This window comes from Saimiri boliviensis, chromosome 8 (assembly GCF_048565385.1).
Source record: "Saimiri boliviensis isolate mSaiBol1 chromosome 8, mSaiBol1.pri, whole genome shotgun sequence".
In the NCBI taxonomy this organism is placed as follows: Eukaryota; Metazoa; Chordata; class Mammalia; order Primates; family Cebidae; genus Saimiri; species Saimiri boliviensis.
The window spans coordinates 98,220,344-98,232,476 of NC_133456.1; the positions used below are offsets into that span (position 1 = coordinate 98,220,344).

General features: G+C 40.4%; 1 protein-coding gene across 4 annotated transcripts in view; it reads right to left on the reverse strand.

The window, feature by feature from the left end:
• The window catches only part of KIAA1217 (KIAA1217 ortholog), an 820,690-nt gene that overhangs the window by 400,096 nt on the left and 408,461 nt on the right, over window positions 1-12,133 (reverse strand). The gene's annotated exons all lie outside the window — the stretch shown is intronic.

Sequence of the window (12,133 nt, forward strand, 5' to 3'; positions counted from 1 at the left end):
GAGTCATGGAGAGATGGTGGAAGGGAGGAGGGGAAGAAGAAAGGAAGGGAGACGGGGGGAAGGGAAGAAGGAAACTAGAATGTTAGGTCTGACCTATGGTCACAAAACTTAACTACTCTGGTTAACAGCAAGGAACTTACCTTTGGTTATTCAAACATGAAACTTAAATGATTGGGAAGAGTATGGATAGAGCATAGACAGGATTTGGAATTAGATGAGATTTATATCATAGATTTACCACTAACCAGCTGTGTGATCTTGGGTAAATCACTCATCCCGTCTGGCCCTCAGTTCTCTAACCTGCATAATGAGGGGATTGGTTAAATCCTCCTAAGTCTTTGTAGCTGTAAAAGGCTGTGATTCTCTAATAAAGTAACACAAAGAGCCACTGGTGCATCTAGCAAGGGACCTTCCACGTTAACACTCAGCAAAATTCAGGGAGAGATTTCAGCAGGGAAGAAGGCGGACAGACAGCATTCTCTCTCCAGAGACCTCAAGTCCTTCTGAATTCTCATGAATCAACTCGGAAGCACACACACCTAACCTCCATTAATTCCTACAGTACTGTGTACCTCCCTCCATGCTGGGGCTGGAACATCTTTCTTTCAGTGCCTGTCATAGAACCTTGAACCATGCCCAATGCATGTTGGATGCTCAATGAATAAACTCCAGAAAAACCTCTCTTCTGGTCAGAGTCTATGTTTGCCCAGCTTAAGTGCACACGGGTTAGTTTCTTAGTCTCATAGTGCCTCAGTCTCCTTATCCTTAATTGTGGCAGTTGCTAACTCTAAATTTTTAAAATAAAGATTCAGTGAGATAAAATACGTGAAATTCAGTCCAAGCAGCCCAAACTACGAAATGAAGTACGCTTTAATAAGCGCTTCCCCAACCCTCTACAACCAAAGAGTAAATGAACAGTAGGAGAAGCGCACATTCCTGTACTTAATTGGCAGCAATTGGCTCAGATGCGACTCCCGCCTCTGACTCTACTATCCCTCCCTGCTCAGCTCCTGGCACACCTGGCCTTGGTTCCTCCAGCTTTGTCTCCCAGGACAGGAGTCAGATTTCAGCTTCTCTAGCTCCCTAGATCTCACTCTCAGGTGTAGCTTACCCCTGGCCACCTTGGATAACATGCCCTTCCATTTCAGGTGTGAACTGGAATTTTCAAAGATGACAGCCAGGAGCATGTTGCCTCAGTACCCCCTGAGGAAGGATAACTAACCCTCTTCAGTTCCGGTGATCAAGGCTGTCATAAGAAAATGATGCTCTTTAATGAACTTCAGCTCTATCAGATTATTCAGCTGCTGAGAATAAAGGCAAACAGAGCTAGAGATGGCGGGAGGAGGGGAGATTCCTAATGAAGACTTCTGGGATCCAGGATGCAGCCATACCTGACCCTGAGGTGTCCCTGGCGATTTTACTGCATATCCAATTGATTATCTTTAACCTCCAACCCAAGCTAATTTGTTTTTGTTTCTGGCCTGATGACTGAGATCTCTAATACTTAAACTCTAACAGGACAATTGAAAGAATAGAAGAAGGGAAGGAGGGAATGATAGGCTTGGCAATCAGCACGCCTCCAGAACGGCTTCAAAACAAACCCTTCTGCTCCTGCAGAACTTCTCTGGTCTGGCTTACACAGTGAGACAGAATCAGGCCAGTGTCTGGAGGTATGAAGGTAAGATAATCACTCTCTTAAACAGATTTTCAATGATGGCTCTCTTTTCTAATATGAACACGTTGGTTGACAAGGTCTTACTACCTTCTAACAAGCTGTGTGCAGTGGCTCATTCCTGTAATCCCAACACTTTGAGAGGCCAAGGTGGGCAGATCATGAGGTCAGGAGTTAGAGACCAGGCCAACATGATGAAACACCATCTCCACTAAAAATACAAAATTAGTCAGGCGTGGTGGTGGGCACCTGTAATCCCAGCTATTTGGGAGGCTGAGGCAGGAGAATCACTTGAACCCAGGAGGCAGAGGTTGCAGTGAGCCAAGATCACAGCATTGCACTCCAGCCTGGGCAATAAAAGTTAAGCTCTGTCTCAAAAAAGAAAAGGAAAGAAAAGAAAAATACAGAATATCTTTTAGTTCTGTTTTAAGCTTTATGGTTTTTCCTTTCACATCTGGTACAATATTATATCATTTTATTGTCTTCTGGTTCTTATTGCTTGTTTTTTTTTTTTTTTTTAATTTGATATGTAACAGTTGTACATATTTTGGGGGTATTGTGATATTTTGATATATATACAATGTGTGATGACTAAATTAGGGTAACTAGGATATGCATCAGCTCAAATATTTACCTTTTTTTGTGTTGGGAACATCACAAATATTTCTTCTAGCTATTTTGAAATATAAATTATTTACTATAATTTGTCTTCTGTTCTATTGAGTACTAGACCATACCCCTTCTAGCCAACTGTATTTGTGTACCCCTTAACTACTCTTCATCCTTCTCCCATTTTTAGTTTTATTTAAAATAAAAATTTGTCTACAGTTTTTCTTACCTCTAGAAAATTCAGATGCACACACATAACATCCAGTGCCTATTTATAAACAAGCTGCTTCTAATTTCTGACATGGAAAAAAATAGGGCCGGGCATGGTGGCTCATGCCTGTAATCCCAACACTTTGGGAGGCTGAGGCAGGTGAGATCCCCTGACTCCCTTGAGGTCAGGAGTTCAAGACCAGCCTTGTCAACATGAGTGAACCCTATCTCTACTAAAAGTACAAAAAAATTAGCTGGGCATGGTGGCAAACACCTGTAATTCTAGCTACTAGGGAGGCTGAGGCAGGAGAATCACTAAATCTAGGAGGCAGAGGTTGCAGTGAGAAGAGATTGTAACACTGCACTCCAGCCTGGGTGACAGAATAAGACTCTGCCTTAAAAAAAAAATACTGTTCTTGAGGAGGAATAAAATTGTTGTTAATATTATACTCTTTAATAAACTGTCAGTTCTATCATTCATATCGTATTTCTGTAAAATTCAGAAAACTTTATGTTTCCATAGTGAATGAAATGGCAGGCAGTAAGCAGAGGTCAGGCCAACCCCAAGATTCTCACCTCAACACAGAACAAGGTAATCTGTTGTCAACAAAAAGTAAAAACTCAAAGAATTTTCCGTATCATTTAAAGATATGTAACATGGATTAAGATCTGAGGGTCAGGAATGAATATTTTATAGAAATAGAAACATACATTCAGGTTGAAAAATAATATACATCTATCTTTCCCCAAAACAATTAAAGATGTGTGTCAGTCCATTTTGCATTGCTATCAAAGAGTACCTGAGTCTGGGTAATTTGTAAAAAACAGAGGGCTTATTTGGGTCGCAGTTCTGCAAGCTATACAAGCATGGTGGGGTGCAGCTTCTGGTGGGGCCTCAGGGAGCTTACGATCATGGCAGAAGGCACAGGGGAAGCTGGCATATCACATGACAAGGCAGGGAGCAAGAGGAGAGTGAGGAGGCAGTGCCAGGCTCCCCAAACAACCACATCTCACAGGAACTTACAGCAAGAACCCAACTCACTCATTACCATGGGGATAGTGCCAAACCATTCATGGGGGATCTGCCCCCGTGACCCAAACACCTCTCACCAGGCCCCACCTCCAACATTGGGGATTACATTTCAACATGAAATTTGGAGGGGACCAACATTCAAGCCATATCAACAAATAAATGGAAAAAACCACTAAGCTCGACTTTAGCATTTTGTTCCTTTTTAGCCTTACAAAACTGTATCTTTCTATTTACACGTAAAAAAACATTAGAAGTAGCAATTCTTCTACATAATACTACATAAGTGTTCTATAAAACTCAGTTCAATTTGTGCAAGAAAAATTTTAAACCCATTCATAGTAATGAATGCTGTAGTTAAGAATGCAAAATAGTTTCAGTAATTTAAAACCAAGAAAGAAAAAAAAAGTCTCTTTTAGGGATAAATATCCATATATGGCTTTCATTCAAAGGCAACTTCTTTTTAGAAAACAGGAGAAAAAAAAAGCCTTTTGCCTCTGTTGGATTTACATGCTCAAAAATGACCATACTCAAAACAATTTCTAACCTTATATTTTAAAAAGCAGTGGTTTGGTAATGCATGCACTAAGTGTAATAATAGCTTTCATTTTGAATCTTCCTTTTTTTATTTTTATTTTTTGAGATAGAGTCTCACTCTGTTGCCCAGGCTGGAGTGCAATGGTGCGATCTCGGCTCACTGCAACCTCTGCATCCCAGGTTGAAGCATTTCTCCTGCCTCAGCCTCCCAAGTAGCTGGGACTACAGGTGTGCACTACCATACCCAGCTAATTTTTTGTATTTTTAGTAGAGACAAGGTTTCACCGTGTTAGCCAGGATGGTCTCTATCTCCTGACCTTGTGATCTACCCACTTCAGTCTCCCAAAGTGCTGAGATTATAGGCGTGAGCCACCAGGAATCCTCTCAAGTACATAATTGAAAATGTGAATATAGGTATAGAGTAGAAAGTTCATTTTTCTTTTTTCTTTTTCCTTTTTTTTTTGTTTTGAGACAGAGTCTCACTTTGTTGCCCAGGCTAGAGTGCAGTGGTGCAATCTTGGCTCACTGCAACCTCTGCCTCCCAGATTCAAGCGATTCTCCTGCCTCAGCCTCCCAAGTAGCTGGTATTACAGATGCCTACCAACAGGCCCTGTATTTTGTATTTTTAGTAGAGACTGAGTTTGATCACGTTGGCCAGGCTGGTCTCAAACTCCTGACCTCAGATGATCCACATGCCCTGGCCCTGCAAAATGCTGGGATTATAGGCATGAGCCACCATGCCTGGCCAAAAGTTCATTTTTCAAATGACTATATAATTTTATTCAGCATGCATTTCTGACATTGTGGCTATTTTACCACCATTTAGAAACAGCACATCTGTTGGACAATCTACTCTCTAAAACTCAGATGTATTAACTGGCCTCTTCAAAGAATTCTCAGAGTGGTGCTTTCAAGGTTAGGAGAGGCTCTACAAGCATTGACAATATAGATCACTTTAAAGAGTTTTCCTTTTTCTGCGAAACAAAATGTGTTTAGGGAAATAAAGACAATCTACTCTTCACTCTCCCTCATCCCCACTGAACTGCAAAAATAAAAATATTACATTTTCAAACTGTCAAAAGAAAATAAGGACTTCTTAGATGTCTGCAAAGAAAACATGGTAGAAAAGAGCAATGTGTTCTGTTTCTATCAACCAGCAGAAGCGGTTACCCAAACCATCTCAGAATCAGAGAGAAAGGGTAACTAAAACTGCAAATCCTGGGGCCTCACCAAATCATTCGAATTTTGAATTGGAATCAGAATCTCTGAGAACTTTTTTTTTTTTAAACGTGTTCCCTAAATGATTCTTAGGAACACTGAAATGTGCAAGTCACAGAGCATGATGTTGAAGATAGCAGCAATGCTCAAATCTCTCCGGAAGCACTAAATACTTTCCAAGACACTTTCTCTTTGACTTTCTCTTTCTCTCCTGTTCTATGACTGCTTTCTCTCTCCGTTTTTGGGAGGTGGGGCATTTTTGGGAGAGGGGCATTTGGGAGGTGGAAAAGTGGATTGTCCTCGCCTATCTCCTTCCATCAGCACAGGAGACGAAGGTTGAGCCTATTGTACTCTCTTCGGACAATTTTTTTTTCGAGACAGCGTCTCTCTCTGTTGCCTGGGCTGGTGTGTAGTGGTGTGATCACTCCTCGCCGCAGTCCTGACCTTCTGGGCTCAAGTAGTCAAAGTCCTCCCACCTCTGTGTCCTGAGTAGCTGAGACCACAAGTACGTTCTACCATACCTAGCTAACGTTTGTATTTTTTGTAGAGCTGGGGTTTCATCATGCTGCCCAGGCTGGCTTGTTGGACATTTCCATCAGGGTCTTAATAAATGCTTGATGATAATTAGATTGTGTCCAATTAAAGACTCAGTTTCTCTACAGATCAAGTTGACAGCTCTGGTGTGCCTGAATTCTCTTCTAGGTAACAAAGAGTAAAAAGAACTTTATCAAGGGAATAGTTCTGTATATACTTCATATAACTTAAAAACTTAGAATTGGCAACTTCTGAAGTTTCTTCAGGTGACCAAATGCTTTGAGGGAAGCTAAAATATACAAAGAAAAGCATGCAGAGAGATTATTATGTAACCCTTTTGTATGTTTCCTGAGCAAATATGATAAATTTAGTATGAAACGGTTGATCCTTACTGCGAGTAGGCTCTTTCTTCCCTTTTATCAGGTACATGTGAAATTTCTTACAAAGCCAAAAATGAATTTATTTGGCTGGTTACTCAATGTGATGGTTAATATTGAGTGTCAACTTGATTGGATTGAAGGATGCAAAGTATCGTTCTTGGGTTTGTCTGAGAGGGTGTTGCCAAAGGAGATTAACATTTGAGTCAGAGGACTTGGGAGAGGCAGACCCAGCTCAGTCTGGGTGGACACCATCTAATCAGCCGGCAGCGTGGCTAGAATAAAGCAGGCAGAAGAAGGACTTGACTGTGGAGTCTTCCAGTCTTCATCTTCTTCTCTCGTGCTGGATGCTTCCTGCCCTCAAACTTCAGACTCCAAGTTCTTCAGCTTTTGGACTCTTGGACTTAACATCAGTGGTTTGCCAGGGGCTCTCGGGCCTTCAGCCACAGACTGAAGGCTGCACTGTCGGCCTCCCTACTTTGGGGGTTTTGAGACTGGGACTGGCTCTCCTGCTCCTCAGCTTGCAGACGGCCTATTGTGGGACTTCACCCTGTGATCGTGTGAGTCAATACTCCTTCATGAACTCCCCTTCATATATACTTCTATCCTGTCAGTTCTGTCCCTCTAGAGAACCTTGATACACTCAGTAAACACTTATTTTCTGGCTTTGCCTTTCTTGAAGTTTGGTTTATATGATTCTTTGATAACAATTAACTGCCAGACTAGCTCGTGTACGAGGTCCATACACACAGGTGCACACAATGCTTAGTTATAATTTAAGCTTCTGGCTAATCTCCAATAATCAACACCTGGATGTGTTTGTGAGCAAAGCCTCAAGGTCAGAGTGAAACAGACAATAAGGAACATAACAAGTTGTCCTTGACCAGATTGCTTAAAATTGTTATCCTGATTTTTGAGCAATTCAAGACCTGTTTGTGTGACCGTGGGAAATGGGTCAGAGGCATAATAAGTATAAACCACAGAGGAGTCTTAGAATAAAAGCCAGCCCCTTTCAAGGAAGACTTTGTTTGCAATCTTCTCTCTGTGCAACTCTAAAACAGGACCTGTAAGAATTTCAATCTCATACTAAATCAAATTCCAAACTGTTCTTTGATCTACAGTGAAAACCCAAATAAGATGATAATCATTAACTCAAATAAATGCACTGTTTACAAAACCAGTGTGACCATTTGGCAGTTGTAAATAACCCTTTGTCTAGGATTGGAAAACTGGGCAGAGAAGCAGGATATATAAATTATCACAAATGTGAGGGGAAGGAGAAAGGTGGGGCTAACAAGAGAAAAGCAGAGATACTGAGTAACTTGGAGAACAATAAAAGGCAGGCTAGGGGGAACGTAAGGACAAAGCCGGCATAAAACACCTAAGAATAGCAGGACCACAGGAAATTGTCCTAAAGATATTAGATCTGTCATTGTACTCCAGATCCTGCCATTTCAAGTTTAGATCTATAAAAAGGCATGTTTTAAAAATGCATCATCTCCTTCCTATCTGTTCAGCAAAGGTACTGATTGCGCATCCTGCTTCAAGCCGGTGGTCCTTAAGGCAAGATACTCTATTTTCTTACTTTAAAAAATCAGTCCCATGTTAGATTGCTTTCCTTCTGGGAATTTGCGGGAATCACAAAATTAAGTCAATAATAGTTACCCCTCCTGCCTTTGCAATCAACCATGAAAGCATGAGGGCAAAGCAGATGTGTGTGCCTTATAAACACGTTTTTAAAACATGCATCCCCTTCTTCTCTTAGCAGAGTTCACTCTACATTAATTTTTGCTCAGTATCTGCTCTTCTATTTCCCTCTGCCCTTTGCTCTGTAAGATATCTTAATATTCTTTCGCTTAGTTTCTAAATGTTAATCAGCGAAAAGCTTCTGAATTGCTAATGTGTCTTAGATAATTTCAAATGAGAAACTTTGAAAAGGTGGCACCTCATTGAATATTGAAAAATGCTTTTAAGATTGGAATGCATGTATGAATAAACACGAAATCCTTCTTGTAATAAAACTTTTTGATCAACTTAATTATATTTATCCTATTTATTACTGGGGTTCTTTTTCCTCTCACTTTTCTATCTAAATTATATAGATTTAAGTCTAGTCTAGTACTGCAGATAATAAACATGCACATTAATTTTTACAGAGATGAGTTACAGACTTGACCCTAAATCTGCTGAGAAGTCCATGATTCACTGAGTGTCTGCCATGCCCACAGCTCCCTTCTGATCAAACTGATGGTTTCTCTAGGTCAGATGCCTGGCACCATATGATCCTGCTGTCCTGGTCAGAACTGTTTGTTTTTTTTTGTTTTGTTTTTTTTTTTTTGTTTTTTTTGTTTTTACCAGGAATGAGCTCCCAATCAAAATGTTTGCTGCTAGCATAGAGGGAGGCCAGATATGTTAATAAGGCTGCCCTGTCTCAGTGGTGACCAGTAAAACGAATCACGCCCTCGTTCTTAGTGTGACCGAATATGGAATACACTGGGAAAATTAGCTGTTTAGTAAGTTACAGCAGCACAAATAAGTAGAAGTAGAAACAGAATGTTGCTTAGCCCCAAAATGGTGGGACACAGGTTTAGAAGAAATGGATACTAGGCCAGGCATGGCGGCTCATTCCTGTAATCCCGGCACTTTGGGAGGCTGCTGAGGTCAGAGAATCACCTGAGGTCAAGAGTTCAAGACCAGCCCAGCCAACATGGTGAAACCCCGTCTCTACTAGAAACACAAAAATTAGCTGGGGGTGGTGGCACATGCATGAAATTCCAGCTACTCAGGAGGCTGAGGCAGGAGAATCACTTGATCCTGAAAGGTGGAAGTTGCAGTGAGCCCAGATCATGCCACTGCACTTCAGCCTGGGCAACAGAGCGAGACTCTGTCTCAAAAAAGAAGAAATGGATACTGCTTGCTGAGGGCATAACAACTTGAGTGGATCACTGCAGCTGTGGTGTCCAGAGGATCTCTGGAAGTACAGCTGTATCCTGAGTGGCTTTCCTGTTCCACGATATTTCTATGCAGAAACGGAGCTATGTCCTTCCATTTTTCTCTATTTAAACTTTCTTCAACTAAGGTAAACTTCACATCTCTCTGCTCCTGGTAACCTTAAAGAATCTACCTGAGAGAACCAGTAAATTGCTCACTGCTATTTGTCCTCTCTGCCCTTCTGTTTTTAAGGGCATAACAAAACAATTTCAGCATGGTATGGATTAATGTTTTTTCCCCCTGCTGTGGATTATTGCAGTCTTGGTCTCTGACACTGGTAATAAATTCCTTTCCTCTTCCTGATATATCTTCCTGTCTTTTAGTATCAAGAATAGTACTCAGATTTTGTCTTTCAGTCACTTTTTGTATTAAACCTACAGGGACAACAGTGATGTTTCTCTTGGTCACATGACACCAAGGGAGGACAGGCGGGTTTATCTTTCTCAAATTCTCAACAGTGTTCAAGGTTGACAGCAACTCTCTTTCCTCTTATTTGTCTTTCTAAAAATAGTTCTTAGCATCTTCTATCTTTATCCTTTTTTAAATTAAAAGTTCATTTTTTTTATCAATTCAAGGGGTGTAAGTACAGTTTTGTTACATGGATGTATTGCATAGTGGTGAAGTCTGAAATGTTAGTGCACTCATCACTCGAATAGTGTGCATTGGACCAAATAGGTCCATCTTCCTTCTTTCTCCAGCTATTCTGCATCCAACTGGTTTCTCTTCTCGTCTTTCTGGACACAGGGAAACCATCCTATCTACATCGTGACACTGCCTTGGCACTATCTTACCTGTAGTAAGATCATGCTTAAGAACGGTGAATCATATAATTTAACAAAAAGTAGAGCCACCAATGGTTAGACCAGGAACACATCATGTAGGCCCCTCAATTTATAAACTTAAATTGATACTTGATCCACTGATGGAAAACTTTTAGGCATATTTGGATCAACCTGAGTATGCAAATCCACTTTTTTCAATTGTAGGTTTTATGAAATCCAAATACACATCAGGTATTTTTGATGAAAATCTAATGCCTGAGTTGAACTGTGCTGTTAAGTATAAAACGCACACTGGAATTTGAAAACCTAATTGAAAGAAAATAATAAAAAATCTCATTAACATTTAAAAATATTGATTATATGCTAAACTAATATTTTGGATATATTGCTGTCTTTCTCTATTTGGGCTGCTATAATGAAATTCCATAGACTGGGTAGCTTATAAACAACAAACATTTACAATGTGGTAATATACTGAGGCTGAAAAATAAAATTTAAAACACAAAACAAACCAAAAGCACTAAAATAAACCCAATAGAAATATATGTCTCACAGTTCTGGAGGTTGGGAAGTCCAGGATCAAGGTGCTAGTAGGTGTTCACATATGACCTGGTTGGTTTCAGGCTGCCAGTTCTGACCAGCCTTATCTATGGGTTGTGATTCCAATGTGAATTTAATTGTTTATGATTTCAAAGCCTTTGCAGTGCTGTTTATGTCTGCCCTGCATGTGTACTTTCTGTGTCCAGTGTGGCCCTTCTCCAGTGGCCATTTCCATAGTTCAGTTCTCAAGGACTGACACATGCTGCTCAGGGTCAGAACTATGTACATGCAATTTGGGGATGGGCCCAGGACTTCATACACAACTTTAAGTGATTGCCTTCCTAAGCTCCTCCTTTTCTGCAATACTTCTGCAGCATGGTCCTTTTTCATTCCCCGAGGCTTTCAAAGAATCTGAGACTTTATTTATTCTGCTGCTGTGGCGTGCTTCTTGTGATTACCACTGGGTCCAAATTGTAGAAAAACAGAGAAAGAGAAAGAAAATGAAACCATCAGGTACTTGCCCCAGATTCTCGGAAGCACAGTTCCTTTGACAGAAGGATTGGAGAGAAAAGTTCTCTTTCTTCAAAGAACAGACAAAAGGAAAGAAGAGAGAAACAGGGGTTTTCTAGTTTTTCTCTGAGCACCAAGAGATGCCTTTTTGCTCTTTGAGCCAAAAATAAGGGGATTCTCCTTAGGGTGTCTCTGTTGGCACCAATGCCCTTTTGAGCTTAGTCTGGGAGACACTGGAGGAAACAAAGTAAACTCACTGTCATTTCGATGGTAGTTTGAATTCTATTCTTCTACCCCAGAAGACTTTTCAGTCTTCAAAAAGTTGTTTCAAACATTCTGTCCAGGTTTTTCAGTTGCATTCAATGGGAGAGACATGGTGACTTTAGTCTTATCCAAAACATGACGTGTACCATTATCATTATTTAATATTATTTTAGACATTGTGGACAATGTAATAAGACATGACACAGAAATAAGATATAATGATTGGAAAGGAGACAGTAAGATCACTATTTGCAAATTATAATAAGAGTGAACGTTCAGCAACTACTAAAGTTGTGTGAAGTAAGACCTTTAGATAATTTAGATACAGCAGCCCCTCTTATGTGCAATTTTGCTTTCCAACATTTTAAGTAACCTCAGTTCAAAAATATTAAATGGGAAATTCCAGAAATAAACAATTCCTAAGTTTTAAAGTGCATGCCATTCTGAGCGGTGTGATGAAATCTCATGCAGTCCTGCTTTATTCACCCAGAACAAGAATCATCCCTTTGTCCAGAGGATCTACACTGTCTAAGCTACCCACCCACAGTCATTTAGGAGCCATCTGGGTTATCATATTGACTGTCATGGTATGGGTATCATAGTCCTTGGGTTCAAGTAATCCTTACTTTACTTCATACCCGCCCCAAAGGACAAGAAAGGTGATGCTGACAATTTGGATATGCCAACTTCATACCCGCCCCAAAGGACAAGAAAGGTGATGCTGACAATTTGGATATGCCAAAAAGAAGCCATAAAGTGATTATTTTAGGTGAGAAGGTGAAAGTTCTCAATGTGATAAGGAAAAAAAAAATGTATGCTGAGGTTGCCAAGATCTATGGGAAGAATAAATTTATTCACA